This window comes from Carassius carassius, chromosome 38, assembly GCF_963082965.1.
Source record: "Carassius carassius chromosome 38, fCarCar2.1, whole genome shotgun sequence".
Lineage (NCBI taxonomy): Eukaryota > Metazoa > Chordata > Actinopteri > Cypriniformes > Cyprinidae > Carassius > Carassius carassius.
Genome location: NC_081792.1, coordinates 20,068,931 through 20,085,224, shown reverse-complemented (window position 1 = coordinate 20,085,224; position 16,294 = coordinate 20,068,931). Strand labels below are relative to the sequence as shown.

Genomic DNA, 16,294 nt, shown 5'->3' with positions numbered 1-16,294 from the left:
GCTTACATTGTACGTGGATTATAGGTTATAGATTAATTTGCCATTCTTCATGAAAATTGTAATTTGATGTATCGTCTATTATTATCTGTATTAGGCTATTATTGTATATTTCAGTATATTTTAAGTTGCGAAGTATTAGTTGTATGTTACATTATATCAGTTCTGAATATGTATGAAATATCGTGTATATCACCACAACGACTCTCTAATTGCCAGCTTCTTTTCAAAAGTTTTTGTCCCCCTCTGCTGTTAAGGTTTTGTGGGCAGTGCTCCCCTCACAGCAACGCCCCCGCGCGCACAGCGCGAGAGTGTCTTCTACGAGAGTGGTGCGGTCTGGTGTTCAGATGATAAGAACTTGGTATACTGTTTGTATGCTTAGAGGATCTGTTGAATCCATTAATCCATTTAGGTACTATAAATGGAATTCTTGTGAGGGAAAACAGATGGAAAAGTCGGACGCATGCGATCCATACGGCAGACCCGCGCGCAGGACACAATGGATAGTGAGCACTCTGGCTTATCATTACGGGCTAGACCGTGGAGTGGAAAACGAAATTATAGTCCTCGCAACCGGGCTGGATCAATACCTCCAAGAGATATTTCATCACCTGGACTGTCAGGGAGATGAAAAAATACCAGCCGAGGATTTTAACATTCTTTGCGAGATTTTAGGACTCAATAAAGAGAGTGATCTGGAGGAATGCGCGGGGATTTTGGATAATCTACCCAAAGAGTTCAGTTTCAGACAGTTTCACGCAAAACTGTGCGGCTATTTCAGTACCAAAGCTGGATGCCAGTATGAGAATGGGAGGTTGTTGGTTGGGAAGGAGAGCGAACATATAGAGACGCAGATCAGACTCAGGAGCCCCTTGAGGCGGCGCAAGAAGGTGCTGTCTTTGGGTACCAGTAAAAAGCGAGATGCTTCTTCCACTGTGGATAAACACGCGTCAGTTTGTAGGCAGCTGGGGTCCTGCACCAGGGAGTTCTATGAGGAAATCGTGGCCCTCGAGGAGGCTGAGGACAGGATAACAGAACTTGAGGAGGAAAATGCGAGTCTCAGGGAGTTGGTGGAGGACATGCGCGCGGCTCTTCAAAGCAGTGATGCTCGATCTCTGGCCTTACAGGTACAGTCATTGTGATGAACTCTACAGAAGAGATGTATTCTAAAAATAGTAAAGAAATCAAGCAACGATATTCAAATACTTGAAATCTACTTGATTATTAGATCGAATTAGCGTGTGAATACAGATAGTTATAGGAGTGGGGGTCCTAAAATGGAGTCACCTAGGTCACCTAGAATGGACCACAACCCTTTCCGCCCCACTTCCCCCACAAACTAACCATGATTTTGATATACTAATTATAAACCATGGTAAACCTGTGGTTATACAAATGGTAATCAATCTGCCCAAAACCACGGGTACTACTCTTCTAATTTAATAAAAGCATGGCTTAATTTCATAAGGGCTAGAATATACATTTAACATGCTTTCTGTATATCATAGGTGGGCCTATGGAAAAGCCACTCGAAACATAAACCAGAGGGTGGCTGTTTCATTGCCCACCAAAGGCTAACAGCCCAGAAACCTAACATTACTGGGAAACTGAAGGAAATCCAGAGTTTCTTGAGAGAAGTGGAGTACATCCGGAGTTCCCGGGATGGGCAGATCGAGGAGGCCATGCTCTTCAACCAGAAGCTGGAGCAGGAGCTGCGAGTATCACAAGAGACAGTGCTGTTGCTGGAGGATTGTAACAGGACTCTTAAAAAGGAGCAGGCTGAGATGAGGAAAAGAGTGGAGGAAGCCAGGCAAGCTGTTCTCAGTGGCCTCAAGAAAGTGAAGGAGCTGGAGACCAAAGCCAGTCTTGTGCCTGTTCTGCAGAGGCACATCGAGCAGCTAGAGATGGAGCTTCTGTTCTACAGGTTAGTGTAACACTTACTGTATGTGAAGTGCCAAAAAGCAACAAAACAAGTTAAATACGTAACACTTTATTTACTCAACTGCTATTTAGTGTAGTTTTGACAGTGCTTATTCAGTAGGCCTAACTAAGGATCATGTATTCCCACAGACGTTTGTCATAGTGAGGTAATCTGTTTTTACATTGGGATAGCTTACTTCAGCAATCATGCACCATAAAGAAGAAGTTATCCTCACTTACCACAGTTTGGCACCTGTTTCTGGGGATTTCACTGAAGTAAATGTAAATGTGGTGGCTGGTCAATAGGGGGCACTGGGGCGCCGCCCCTCTCAAGTTAGCCAGAGAAGAAGCCTACTTCAACATGTTAAAAATAAGTTAAAGGGATACTTCACTCCAAAATGAAAATTTTGTCATTAATCACTGACCCCCATGTTGTTACAAACCAATAAAGCTTTTTTCATCTTCGGAACACAATTTAAAATATTTTGGATGAAAACCGGGAGGCTCGTTATTGTCCCATAGACTGCCAAGTAAACTACACTGTCAAGGTCCAGAAAAGTATGAAAAACATTGTCAGAATAGTCCATCTGCCATCAATGTTTCAACCGTAACATTATGAAGCAATGACAATACTGTTTGTAAGCGAAGAAAACTAAAATAACGACTTTATTCAACAATTCCTTTGTCAACAGTCTCCTCTGTGTCTCTCCACATCACTCAAACTGCCTACGCTCTTCTGTGTCAGCCGTGCCACAAGGTTTCAAAGGTATTACGGAAATTGCAGAGTTCATCTTAGATATTACTTAGAGATTATTCTCCGTTTTATGACGCTGACATTGAAAAATAAAAAATTACAGTTTGACTTTTTTTTATTAGGATTTTAACAAGATTACAGCACATCTCTGCCAGAGGCTAACGCATTATTGTCATCTAAACCAAACTGAATGCAGTAAACAGTCTCGTTATTACATAATGTAGCTTCAAACAATCTGACTCACAGTGAACTGAGATTCATCTGGGTTAAAATGGCTCCTGCCAGAACTTGCTGGCCCTGATTGTGGCAAAGTGTGCCAACATGCATACTGTTTAGGTTGGCTTGATGTGGTTCTGCTTCTAGAGTGCAGACCTTGTTTTGTTTGGGTTCGTTTAGTTGTCACCGTGTGTGGCAAATATGCTTTCATTTTTGGTTAGCTGAAATTATGCACAGCTGGAAGCCACTCGTTTTGTAGTTTGGGTTTTCTACTTGGGCTGTCATTGAACTTTCCTAGCGCACAACCACTTAATTTAAGTTTAGAAGCAGCTATTCCTAACGTCATCAGTGTTTACATATTTCTTGCATGCTAATTTTGAGACAGCATTCCTGGCAGTCCTGATAAAAGTGGATTTATTGCAAGTCTGGAGTTAAAAGTGTTTTCTCATTTACAGAGATATATTTACTTTGTTAATGGGGAATGTTTTTGCAGTCATTTCAAGACTATAGTGTCCTTTTTCAGATAGTTTGAATAAAAAGTCCAGCATGCTTATAGATTTAGAAAGACATATATTAATATATATTGAAGTGGTGGTCTTCATCGCATCTATTCAGTGGTAACATGCGGGTCAAAGTGTCAAGTGTAAAATGTCAAAGTGTCTCTGTCTTACTGACAGAGACACTTTGACATTTTCTAATAAACGTTCACTTTTATACCTTCAGGCTGCATGAATCTATATAACATCTGTGGTGAACTTTACCAGAAAGTTTTTTATGACCCCTCCATTGATACTCTTAAGCCAAATAATTCATTCCAGATTACAATGGAGCTGACACATTTGGGGAGAGTTCCATTCAGGCTGGCAAGGCCTGACTTAAAAAGATTGAAAGTTCCCATCTATCTTCAAACAGTTTCTCCGCTCTAGAGAATAATGGAAGAAGACTCCCTGTCTATATCTTAGCAACAACTCCTACCACCCTCACCAGGTTTAGAGATCTCGGCGTGCTGCTTAAGCATGTTTAAAAGCAAGTTCCTGTTTGTTTTCACGTTAAACTACCATACCAAATATTTGTGATGCTGCCGAAGAGTGTGTTTTTGAGAAGTGCTGTTTTTTTGCAGACTTTATTAGTTTGGGTGTAAATAATTCCTCTGGCTTTTCTGCTGTTTTAATATTCAGCCATAACCAGTAACAGACCTCACATCTCAACGCCATATTTCACTCTGTCTTCACACTTGTAGAGAATATGGTAGAAAATTACATGCAGTTATTGAAGTCATTTTGCCAGATATAGTATATTTTGTTGGGCTTCAGTCCGTCCAAATGACATTTTGAAGCTAAATAAAGGCTTATAAGATGGCTAATAAGATTTTTCAATTTTCATTATCAGATAATAGAATGAAAGGGTATAGTTTGGGTGATTTCACATACACAAGATGTTTGAAAGTTTTTTTATTAATCTTTTTTTTATCAAAAATCCTGAAAATATGTATCACAGTTTACATAACAATATGCAGCACAACTGTTTTCAACTTTGATTATAATAAGAAATGTTTCTTAAACATCAAATCAGCATATTAGAATGATTTCTGTAGGAAAACAAATGCTGAAAATTTGGCTTTGTCATTACAGGAATAAATCATATTTTAAATATATTTAAATAGAAAAAAGGATATCTTAAACTGTAGTAATATTTCAGAATATTACAGTTTTGACTGAATTTTTGATCAAATAAATGCAGCTTTTGTATATACAAAACTGTATATACATAAACATCTAAAATATATTTTTATAGGTAATTGTATTTATTTATTTTTATGAATTATTATTATTATTTATTATTATTATTATTGCAGTTTTTAAGGACCATTGAAAAAGGACCATTTTGGTAACTGCAAGTGTTACATTACAAGTAAGTTATTGTGCATCTTTTCACCTGGTACCAAATAGATATACTCACAAAGTCTGGCAATAACTGAAATAGATTACCCGTTTGCATAAAAAAAAGGTGAAAGTAATTGTGGCAGTCATGAGGCTTGTGTTTCATCTGCCCTTTTTTTTAGGGGGGGAATGTAAACATGCTTTGTGCCGTAGCCATGTGCAGAGATCTCTGGCTGGTATGTGACCGATCAGAGCAGGGTTTTACTTCAAGGCCAAAACACCCCATGGGCCAGTGCTGAAAAATCCCTAGAGTGCATCCAATGGGCACACAGTTCTCTGAAAACAAAAACAATGGAGGAAAGCTTTTGATGCAGCTGCCAGTGGGTGAAGAGGATACCGGCCATGCTCCGCAGGTCATGGACTGACCCATTAACACTGAGAGCAATGCCTTTTATCTGAGGAGAGAGGTGTGTCCACTGGCTGTTCATCATGGTCTTTGTGTTCAGACCTTAATGCAGTTATTGTAATAATCACACGGTTTAATAGCTCACTTCAGTTCCCCCACCTGCCGCTTTAACCTCCCAATCTGCCACAACAATAATCAACCATATTTGACTCTTAATCCAGATGAAAAGGATGTTTATTAAACTACGTATCTCTTTCCTCAGAGTAGTACTGGTATTGGAAATGCTGTATTTCTAGAGACACTGTTTCAATGTCAAATTTCTTTCTTTAAGATGTGTTATAATACAAACCTGGACCCGATCAAAGCACCTGAGTTATTGTACAATTTTCTCCAGATTACGTGCATCACAGTATTATGTGGTTTTATGATAATGACTTCATTGATGTTCTGGAAAAGAAGATAAACAAATTTGCCGTTTCAGTACTGGTTGGTCATTTTATGGTTTCCAGATTCTTCTAGTGCGTCCTTTTATTTCTAATATACAATACCATTCAAAAGTCTAGGGTCACTAAGACTGCAATTATTTAATCAAAAATACAGTAAAAACAACAATATTGTGAAAAAATACTACAATTTTAAAGAATTGTTTTCTATTTTGAAATTTTTCAAATGTATTATTGATCAAAAGTGGCAGTAAAGACATAATGTTAATGTTAATCTCTAATATTACTGATACCAAACTTTTGAACAATAGTATAATGGAAAATAATTATTTTTATATGCAGGCCCTAGAGATACTTTTTTAATGAACCATTTCTGGTCATATTCAACTGTTTGCAGTCACCCAAAATGAGAGAAAGTCCAAGTTTAGATCTCACAGATATTGTGTAAGGTTTTTCCAAAGGCCCTCTTGGCCCTAATAAAGAAAGTGGAAGAGGTTTAGATGGAGGACAGTTCTCATGAGGGAGGTGGTCAGAACAGACCTGATCTGTTCAGTTCATTTCCAAGAAAAACACCATCCGTATGTGTCCTGCCTGGAGGCATATTTATCTCCCTCAGAATTCAAGATGGACCGAAGCCCTCAGCTTTGACCCCAAGAGTACCGCAGTGTGGTGGACCTCTGGACAAAAGAGACAGACGGTGCGAGAGGAACACAAAGAGAGGAGGGAGGACAAGAGCAACCATCTGGAAGAAGAGGCAAACACTCAGCTGTTTGTTCAGTGGGGATGAATTCCACCATGAGCTATCATTATTTATCGCTCCGCTTTCAGATGTCCTTTATGTCCCTCTATTCATACCAGGTGAAAAGCATTGTATTTATCTGCGGTGCGGCCGAATCATGTACAATGTGTTCTGGTTGTACCTCAACACATAATAACAGGACTGGACAGATGGAATGAACCGTCTTTTGAAGATTCCCCTCTATGATGTCTGAAGAAATGTCAACAAGATGTTGTCTTTAGGAGGACTTCATACAGCACGGTTTTTGGATTCAGTATTTTCTAAGCACTTTGAGAATGAAAAGCTCCTGAGACCTTGACTTTTTTCCATTTTCAAATGCAACTATGAACATTTCCCTTTCTCCTCCCACCCTCGGCCAGCTGATACTCTTGCTCTGCAGACCTCAGCACTAATAAACTGCCCAAGTTGTGGGAGGAACTTTCTCAAAAAAATTTTTTTTTCCTCCTTCTTTGTGAACACTTTGACTTGTCAAAATGGAAACTTGCACGAGGTTCAATCTGTTGTAAATCCATTTTGATTATTCTCCAGTGTGTCCGTTTCATGTTTATGACTTGTTAAGATGCATAAACACTTTGTGAACCTTCTTCAAAACTGTGTTTACTGCGACTGCCCTCGAAATAACAAAGATTCCGGACTCTGGTTTATTACCATCTAATTCCGTTAGGGAGCTCCAGACGGTTCCAGAGAGAACCCCCCAGCAAGATCAGGTGATTTCCCGCAATCTCATACCATAAAGTGGAAGAATAACAGCATCTGTGTATCCTCACATGGTCCATGTCTGCCAGTTTGACTCTTAACATGTTGAGTCTTGCTTAACCAGGTATCATGTTACCAACCATGTGCCTAGTCTTAATTGTAGACATCTGTTTCATAGTCTCAAGATAAATCGGTTGCTTTATCAGCATTTATTAAGGACCTCAAACATCTGGCCAGACATAATCTTATTATTTATATGGTTATTTAACATGTATGATTGTCTCATCCTTCGAGATTCACTCCGAGTCTCCATGCCATTGAAAGTAAACTGGGTGCAAGAGGGGGTCTGGAAGTTCTGATCCTGCTGAAATAAACACAGGAAGTGCATGTCTAAACTATAAACAGCTGGGCTTGCCCCATGTTAGTACATCACTCTGGTCCAGTGTAAATATAGTCAAAAGATAGAAACCTATTGTTAGCAGCCTGACACCCAAAATAGAGTTACTTGTTCAAGGTGAGAGACGAGATGTGAAGCCAAAAGTGATACACAGACTAATGAGATATACAAACTTATTTGAACTGGACTAGTTTTCTAAACTACATTTGAGTTTTAGTTCTTATCACACCGACGTGTTTTCTAGATGTGATGTGGTGTCCTTCATTTTATTTTATTTTTTATTTTTTCATCTGATGCCATCCATAATGAAAGGTACCGCATGCACAAATGGTAGCTCAGGTAGGCCAAAAAATACATCAGGAGAAGCATTGGGATAATACAGTATCAGCAATCAAAGACATCTGCATTCAGACGGGATTTGATTTTATAATAAGGCTTTTGCCTCAGTTCTGTCTTGCATCTGTTTTGGTTTTGTAACGCCCTAAATTTTCTGACAAAAAAAAAAATCAGTAAGTAAGCTCGGGTGTGTGTGTTTTCATTACTGTGTGTGAACTTGGAAATGCAGAGCACAAATTCCTAGTACAGGTCATCATAATTGGCCAAACGTCAATCACTAAAAGAAGAACAGATTAAGGTTCAGTATGTAAAATGTAAAGTTTTCTGCAGACACTTATCATCAGTGCCTCAAGTAAGCTCATATAAATTGTTCAGAGAGAGAGACGCTAGTACAGTCAGTGCAGACTGATCAGGAAATGTCCAATCCACCTTCACTTTTCCAGTAAAAAAAAACTGAGACACTTTTAGGCCCTGGGCCCAAAGCTTTTTTTTTAGTTTCCGATAAATACTGAGCATTAAACCTACTGCTTTGAGTTTAAATTCTAATGAAGTGTTCCTGTGGTTCAGTGGTAGAGCATTGTGTTAGCAATGCTAAAAGTTGTGGGTTCAATTCCCAGGGAGTTGCACATGCTGATAAAATAAATGTATATCCTGAATGCTCTGTAAGTTACTTTTCATAAAAGTATCTGCTAAATGCATAAATGTAATCCTGCATCACAAAGACACAGTAGAATATCAGTTCATCCTCTCACAAATGCTGCTTCATTCCGGTGTCTTCTGTTAGTGTTCACTAAATAAAAATATTGCTTTTTATAAGGTGGATGTTTGGAAGACAGATGGAATCAAACAGAATGGCATAAATGTTTGTGAAAGCTAATGTATGCCAGATAGAGATTCTGTCAAATGTGGGCTTTGTGTTTGTCTTATCCAGACATACAGTATACTCTGTTCTCTCTCTCTTTCTCTCTCTCTCTCTCTCTGTGTGTGTGTGTGTGTGTGTGTGTGTGGACCCTATAAAATAAAACCTGAATGTTTCAGCATTTCAGCATCTATAGTATGTATGAGATGTTACATACTGTATATTAAATGTATCTAATTTTGTCAGAACTGTGGCCTAAAGGTTAGTGCACATACTCATATTGTATTTGATACTCATGACATGTTGAACTGTGCTGTGAGTTTGAATCTGGATTGGATTTAATTTATAGCTTGATTTTACACCTTCCATATCATGATCACTAAAAACATAGTTTTACCATAGTGTCTTATTATATATATATATATATATATATATATATATATATATATATATATATATATATATATACAGAACCACATCAAGCCAACCTAAACAGTATGCATGTTGGCACACTTTGCCACAATCAGGGCCAGCAAGTTCTGGCAGGAGCCATTTTAACCCAGATGAATCTCAGTTCACTGTGAGTCAGATTGTTTGAAGCTACATTATGTAATAACGAGACTGTTTACTGCATTCAGTTTGGTTTAGATGACAATAATGCGTTAGCCTCTGGCAGAGATGTGCTGTAATCTTGTTAAAATCCTAATAAAAAAAAGTCAAACTGTAATTTTTTATTTTTCAATGTCAGCATCATAAAACGGAGAATAATCTCTAAGTGTGCTGGTCTGTCCATTACTACAGACTGTTACTGAGTCATTTGAGTAGCTCATCTTGATCTGTTATTCTCAGTCATAAAGACAGAAAGCAGAAACTGTCAGCAGTATTAGTCATATACACAATTCTGATCGCTTCTACAAGACTGATATTGACGTTGAGCAAATGTGGCGTACAGTACATTGTCCTGCTTTTTCAGAGGCCCAAAGTTATGGAACTTATTTTATGGCACTTATGAATGTGTTACAGAATTACTTAATGCTTTTGTTCAAAAATAACAGTCATACACTACACTACAAATCAAAAGTGTAGGGTTGGAAGGAATTTTTTTTTTAATGTTTTTGAAAAGTATATAATGCTCACAAAAGCTGCATTTATTTGGTCCAGAATACATTATTACAATTAAAAATAACAAATAATATATTTGAATGTAGTTCGAATTGTAATTTATTCCTGTGATGGCTGCATTTTCAGCATCATTACTCCAGTCTTCAGTGTCACGAGATCCTTTAGAAATCAGTCAGAATGCTGACTTGCTGCTCAATAAACATTCCTATTATTATAAATGTTGTTAATATTCTTAATATTTTAAACTGTGATACATTTCTTTTTCAGGATTCTTTGATAAATAGAAAGTTATGAAGCATTTATTTGATGAATAGAAGATAGAAAGCATTTATATGATTTTTTTCTAACAATGTAAAAATGTTTAAACTGCATTTTGTCTGACATTTTGGTTAGTTATATATATATATATATATATATATATATAGAAAAAATGTAATCTGTTCCTTGAAAGTGCTTTTTTAAGTACAGTATACATTATTCCAACACACACTTAAACATCCCTGTCAATTAGACTCCAGTTAGTTACACTGTGTACCAATGTTGCGTGCCTTGACTGTAATATCTTACTTATGTCAGTGGGTTCCTATAGCAACCATGACAGGCCTGTTTAGGGTCTCCCTGGTTTTCTCCTTCGTCAGCTTTAGGTCATCAGAGAACCCTGAAACCAACCTTTAACTGACCCCCCCTTTTCAAACACCCTGCACCTCCTCATCTGACAATGTGGATTACAAATATTGACCTTAAACTGTGCGTACCGTTCGGAAGCAAAAGTGTAGTGTACCAAGGGATGATTTTGTGGGCTCATATGGCCTATATTTATGGCTGCTCTGCACTGAAGGGTTCTTCATGGCAGCAGGATATATGCATGAGTGCCCCCGGCTTCAAATTCTTTTCTCTTTTTTCACTCTCTGGGATTCACGCTGGAGCAAATGTATTCCTGCAGCCTTTTACTTTTTTCTCTTCTGCAGGCAAGACATTGTCATCTGGAAACATTTATTCTTTGATTCATGAAAGCCCCCTATTACATTTCTTCTGTCGCAAAGCTCAGAGAAACGGTTGGGTTGAAATGACAGAAACATCATCGATTGCATTCACTTAAAGCTGTCTGAAAAAACTAAAGATGTTCAAAATATGTTTATTTTAAAGTCAAATAATGTACTTTTAATACCTGGCTTCAGAAATGCTGAAAGATGTGCTCAGATATGTAAATGACGTCAGCCATATGTTAAACATTCATCATAGTGCATACTGTGTTTTCAGGGTCTAGTAGTTTTCACGATCTTTAATCTTTCTTTTCACGTTAATGAATCATCTGTCACCATGCCTGGCTTCAATTATTCACAAACACCTTCGGATAAGAACAAAGATGTAATCAGTTCTACTTGGCGCCACACTGGGCGGGATTCGATCTGCGGTCTCCAGCATGGGGGGCAGGTGATCTAACATGGAGGCTAAAGGCCAAAGATCTTACACACATAGCTCTTACTAGCCTACGACAGTTACACTCACCCCCCCCCAAACTTCACTCCCATCCAAGTCATTGATCATAATACTTGGCATCTTTGTTAAATAAAGTTGTGGAAATTATGTGTAGTGCTATATATGTTCGAACATTTGTACATTAAAATAATGCTAAAATGAAATAATAAATGCTACTTGTTGCAATTCAAGTGCAAGCCTAAACAGTTTATTGCTAGTGTTATGATACTAGATTGCCCAAAACCAGAACTACCCATTAACATCTGATCTACTCTGAGCTGTTAGTTCACTTACTGTATTTTTCTTCACAGATCTGAAGTGTCTAAAGCATCAGTTCCATTCATCAACAAACCAGACAGACGGTATAATGGGGTTAGTCAGACCGTGCCACGCTGTTACCTAGACACAGAGCAGGATCGATGCTCACCGACGGGACGTGTAGAGAGTGTGCCTGACACTAGTAAGGCAAATATAGACATTACTCAACCCTTTTTGAGATTCTGTTGGTTAGCAACCTTTATATATTTGTTTTTTTTTTAATCATCACTCATCATCAGTATTATAAAGAGTATAATTGCGGATTCATGTCTGTAAAAATAATGATCCATAATAAACTTTTGAGCAAGTACATAACCAATCAGTGTTCAAACCTTCTCCTTACCAGACTGACAAGAAAGAGTCCCGGCTAGTAGGCTATATGCATGTGGAGGATCATTATGTAGCCTTTTCTTATAACAACATGAATAATTAAACATTTCATTTTGAGAATAGAGTCTTAAATGGTGCATGATGATAATGAATTACCTGTAAGTGACTGAAATTAGCATTAACAATTTGAGAAAAAATTATAACCGATGCACACCCCAGGTTATGAAGATATTCCGTAAATAACTGCAATTGCAGGTTTCAAACAGAGATGGCGACAAAGAGGCAAAACTTAAGGACTGCAGCTTTAATTAAATAAATGCAGCCTTGGTGAGCATGAGACTTATTACAAAAACATTAAAAAATTTATCAACTGCAAACCTTAGTGTATATATACCTTAATGTGGTAACATCTAAATGAACTTGTTTAAGAAAAACAAAACAAAATGCATTTTTATTTTAAAAAAAAAAAAAAAAAAAAAAAAAGTGAAGTGACATTCAGCCAAGTATGGTGACCCATACTCAGAATTTGTGCTCTGCATTTAACCCATCCGAAATGCACACACACAGAGCAGTGAACACACACACACACACTGTGAACACACACCCGGAGCAGTGGGCAGCCATTTATGCTGCGGCGCCCGGGGAGCAGTTGGGGGTTCGATGCCTTGCTCAAGGGCACCTGAGTCATGGTATTGAGGGTGGAGAGAGCACTGTACATGCACTCCCCCCACCCACAATTCCTGCCGGCCCGGGACTCGAACTCACAACCTTTCGATTGGGAGTCCAACTCTCTAACCATTAGGCCACGACTTCCCACGTGGCCTAATGGGGGAAGTCGTGGCCTATTTTTTGATTTTGATACGTTGCTTCAAGTGTAATGAGAAATTTCTTGCTTATGCTGTGTGTTCATATAGTGGAGGAGCAGTTTTTCCGTTCAGTGGAAGGTCAGGCGGCTTCTGATGAAGAGGAAGAAAGATGGACCGGAGAGCAACAGAGACAAGTGGACGAGGTGAAGCGAATCCTCACCAGACTGTCCTGCTGTGGAGACAGGTACGTCCATCCGCTGCTAACCATATCACTCAATGTGTTCCCAAATGCCCTTGTACGGCTGTTTACAATTATTATGTACAATCTGAAAATCAAGTGAGATCCAATCATGTTAAGATTCAGTAAATGGCTTATATGGAAGCATACTGCCAGATTTATAGTATTTTCCATCCTATTTGTTTCGGTTCTTCACGTGTTTTGTATGCTCTCAGGTGTGATGAGAAAGCAGCAAAGAAGCTGCTGTCTCATTTCGGCGACTCTCGCTCAGAGGAGAGTCAGACGGCTGTGCTAGAGCTGCTGGAGAGGGTCATACAACTCAACAAACTACTAGAACTGAAGGAGAGTCAGGCCAAGAGGGCAGAGATGGACACTGACCAGGTATGACTGCATTCAGCTGATGGGTTTTTTTTTTTGCTTGAGATAACATGATATATTTAACACTTAAAGGGATAGTTCACCCAAGAAAATGAAATTCTGTCATCATCTACTTAAGTCATTTTAAACCTCTAAGACTTTCTTCTGTGGAACATGAAAACAAAATTATGAAATATGTGGAACATGGAAAAAAAAGTTCCACAGGAGAGAGAAGGTCATTTTGTGGATGAATTATGCCATTTCATTAAGTACTGTAATAGCTTTATAAAATTCTTCAAGGGTTAAAAGGAAGCATTCTCTGAAGGTTTAATGCTGTGTGTCTGAATGACCATAATTACAAGTTTCCAACAAGTTCACAACTTTGTCTAGTTGAATATTAATAATTTTCATTTCTCTTATGTGATCATTAAGTAAAAATAAAAAATAGTTCCAAAATGGATAATAGCCAGAAATTCCTGATGCGATTTTGCAAAAGAACAAAGATGAACTGACAGAAAAACAAAATATTTCTGGATTCATTTTGCTGTTATGAATGTTGTCATAGAATCAAATCATGTCTGTGCTGGAGGACATGTACAGATGAAGAACAGAATCACATTGAACTCTAGAGAAAAACAAACTCAAACACACACAGTAACCCAGCTGTTAAAACCTGTATCAAAGATTTCAAATACTATTGAGACATTTTCATAAGCAAGGGCATAACTTTGGCTGCTGCTGCTGCTCTTTTAAACCTCCTTATGTCACCAAACCAGGGCTTTCACGTTCATGGTTGCTGTTGGGTTGAGGGGTGTAAAATCAGGGGCTCTTGCCCACCGAGGGGTTGTTATGAGAACGACAGTCTTCAGAGAAAAGCCACAGCTCTCACTTAATCTCCCACCCAAGCAACCAACCGCGTGCGTGTCTGTGTGAACAGCCAATCAGATGACTGCAGGAATAAACCTCCAGGCTTTACATAATTACATGAACATTGAATTGTTAGACACAGCTCAGCTGTGATGCACCAAACGTGAACTATGCTACTAGTGCTTTTAAAAAGGCCCCACACACATTCATGGAAAAAACCATCCTCAAATACTCTGGGCATAAGCAATGTGGGCCGAGCCTAAACGCGAGCACAGGCAGCAGATGTGGATTTTTGACATATGGTCAGACAGGCCAAAAACAAGCATATCTGAACTATTTCTGTCTGAGAAATTATGCATCTCGGCTGAATTACGGGCTATCGGCACATCTGGCAAAGATTCTACTAACCTGAAATTTATTGTGTATTGGAAAGTTACTGTCAAAATCGCGCAAGTTCAGCATTAAGTGTCGTGTTTCTGCAGATGAGGCACGCCCTGGTCCAGGAGCTACAACAGAAGGCCAAGGAGACGGAGCTGCTCCACCTGGAGCTGCAGATGCTGGAGACGGAGCGGGTGCGTCTGTCTCTGGTGGAGGAGAAACTGATGGATGTGCTCCAGCTTCTGCAGCAGCTGCGTCAGCTGGTCAGTCTGTAGAGAACTGTCAGTAAATGGTTTCAAGCTGCACAATAGATGAGTGTTTATCAAGCACAATTTTTTATTCTATTTATTTAATATGCATATTATTTAATATAATATATAATAAATACATTAATAATAAATATATACATTTTAATCATAATGATACATTTTAATGTAATATTATTTATAATTATAAATTCATTAAATGTATTTAATGCCATTTAATTACCATTTAATATGGTGTTACATTTTCTCTTCTTTTTTTGTTTTTATTGTAGAATGTCTCGAGGAGATCTTTAGGAAAGATTCTGCTCAGCACATTGGAGTCCTGCAGTGATCCTCAGCATGGTAAGAGACACAATAACTGTTAACTTGACAACTTTACTGTTCAACAGGCCTGGTATGCAGTGAAAATGTGGCAGAGCAATAGATGTACAGTATGTTACAAAAGTCTAAGATGACTTCAAAAACCTGGGATTTTATTATTATTATTATTTGTAATTTTTATTTTAAGATGGAAGTAAATTTGGGGATTTTGAAAAAAAAAGTACATCAAAAGAAGTAAAATATGTAATAGTAGTAGTAGTAGTAGTATCTGAGTGATACTAAAAGAAAAAAGGGAGACACGAAATAGGTTTTTTTTTTTTTTTACTGAAAATGTATTATATAAAATAAAAAAAATTAAGGATTCACACTAGAGGTCTCAGACTTTTGAACAGTATAAAGATGGAATTAAAAGATTAAGTGTATAGTGGATTAACCCTTCCATACAATGCTGATCTGCAGGGAAAGCACATATCTTGGAGGTGCTCAATGCTCTTTGTCATGAGCTGGCTGCGTGTGAGATCCTCTCTAATGGCAAGAAGATAGAGAGCACAGTGTCACCAGTCTCTCACCAACTCCCAGCTCATCTCCTGCTAGACATTACTGCCACCTGATGGTCATAGGATGCTACAGACCTTTACACAAACTTTAAACTTGGAAAAGGGACAAAATTAGCCATGTATTTTTCTTTGTGTTTATTTCTGTGTATAGTTGTGTAAATCATTTAGCTCATTATTATTTATAATGAAACATGATGTGACTCATTTTAAAGCATTTAAAGCTACTTTTAAAAATTTACCTTTTACAATGTCATACAATGTTGGTCAGTATTATTTTAAAATACATGCACATTATACAACAGCCTTCATTACAGCTTTGTCATGTGCTACTGAACTGCCTGATCATACAGAATATCTCAGGTAAAGACTATGTAAGGCTCAATATATCAAGACTAATTCAAGGGGAAAACATCTATACTAGATGCAGTATATTACAGATGTTAGATAAATACCTTAATAAAATAAAGCTTTCTTCCCTATCTTAAATACAGACTTGGACAGCTGTTGAGAACTGAATTTATGCATCTTTTATTGTTTAAAAATTGTAATTGT

The 16,294-nt window shown here is 38.0% G+C and overlaps 1 pseudogene; it reads left to right on the top strand.

The window, feature by feature from the left end:
* The first annotated feature begins 276 nt into the window (after window positions 1–276).
* Window positions 277–16,228, top strand: LOC132119531 (EF-hand and coiled-coil domain-containing protein 1-like; annotated as a pseudogene).
* The last annotated feature ends 66 nt before the right edge of the window (window positions 16,229–16,294 follow it).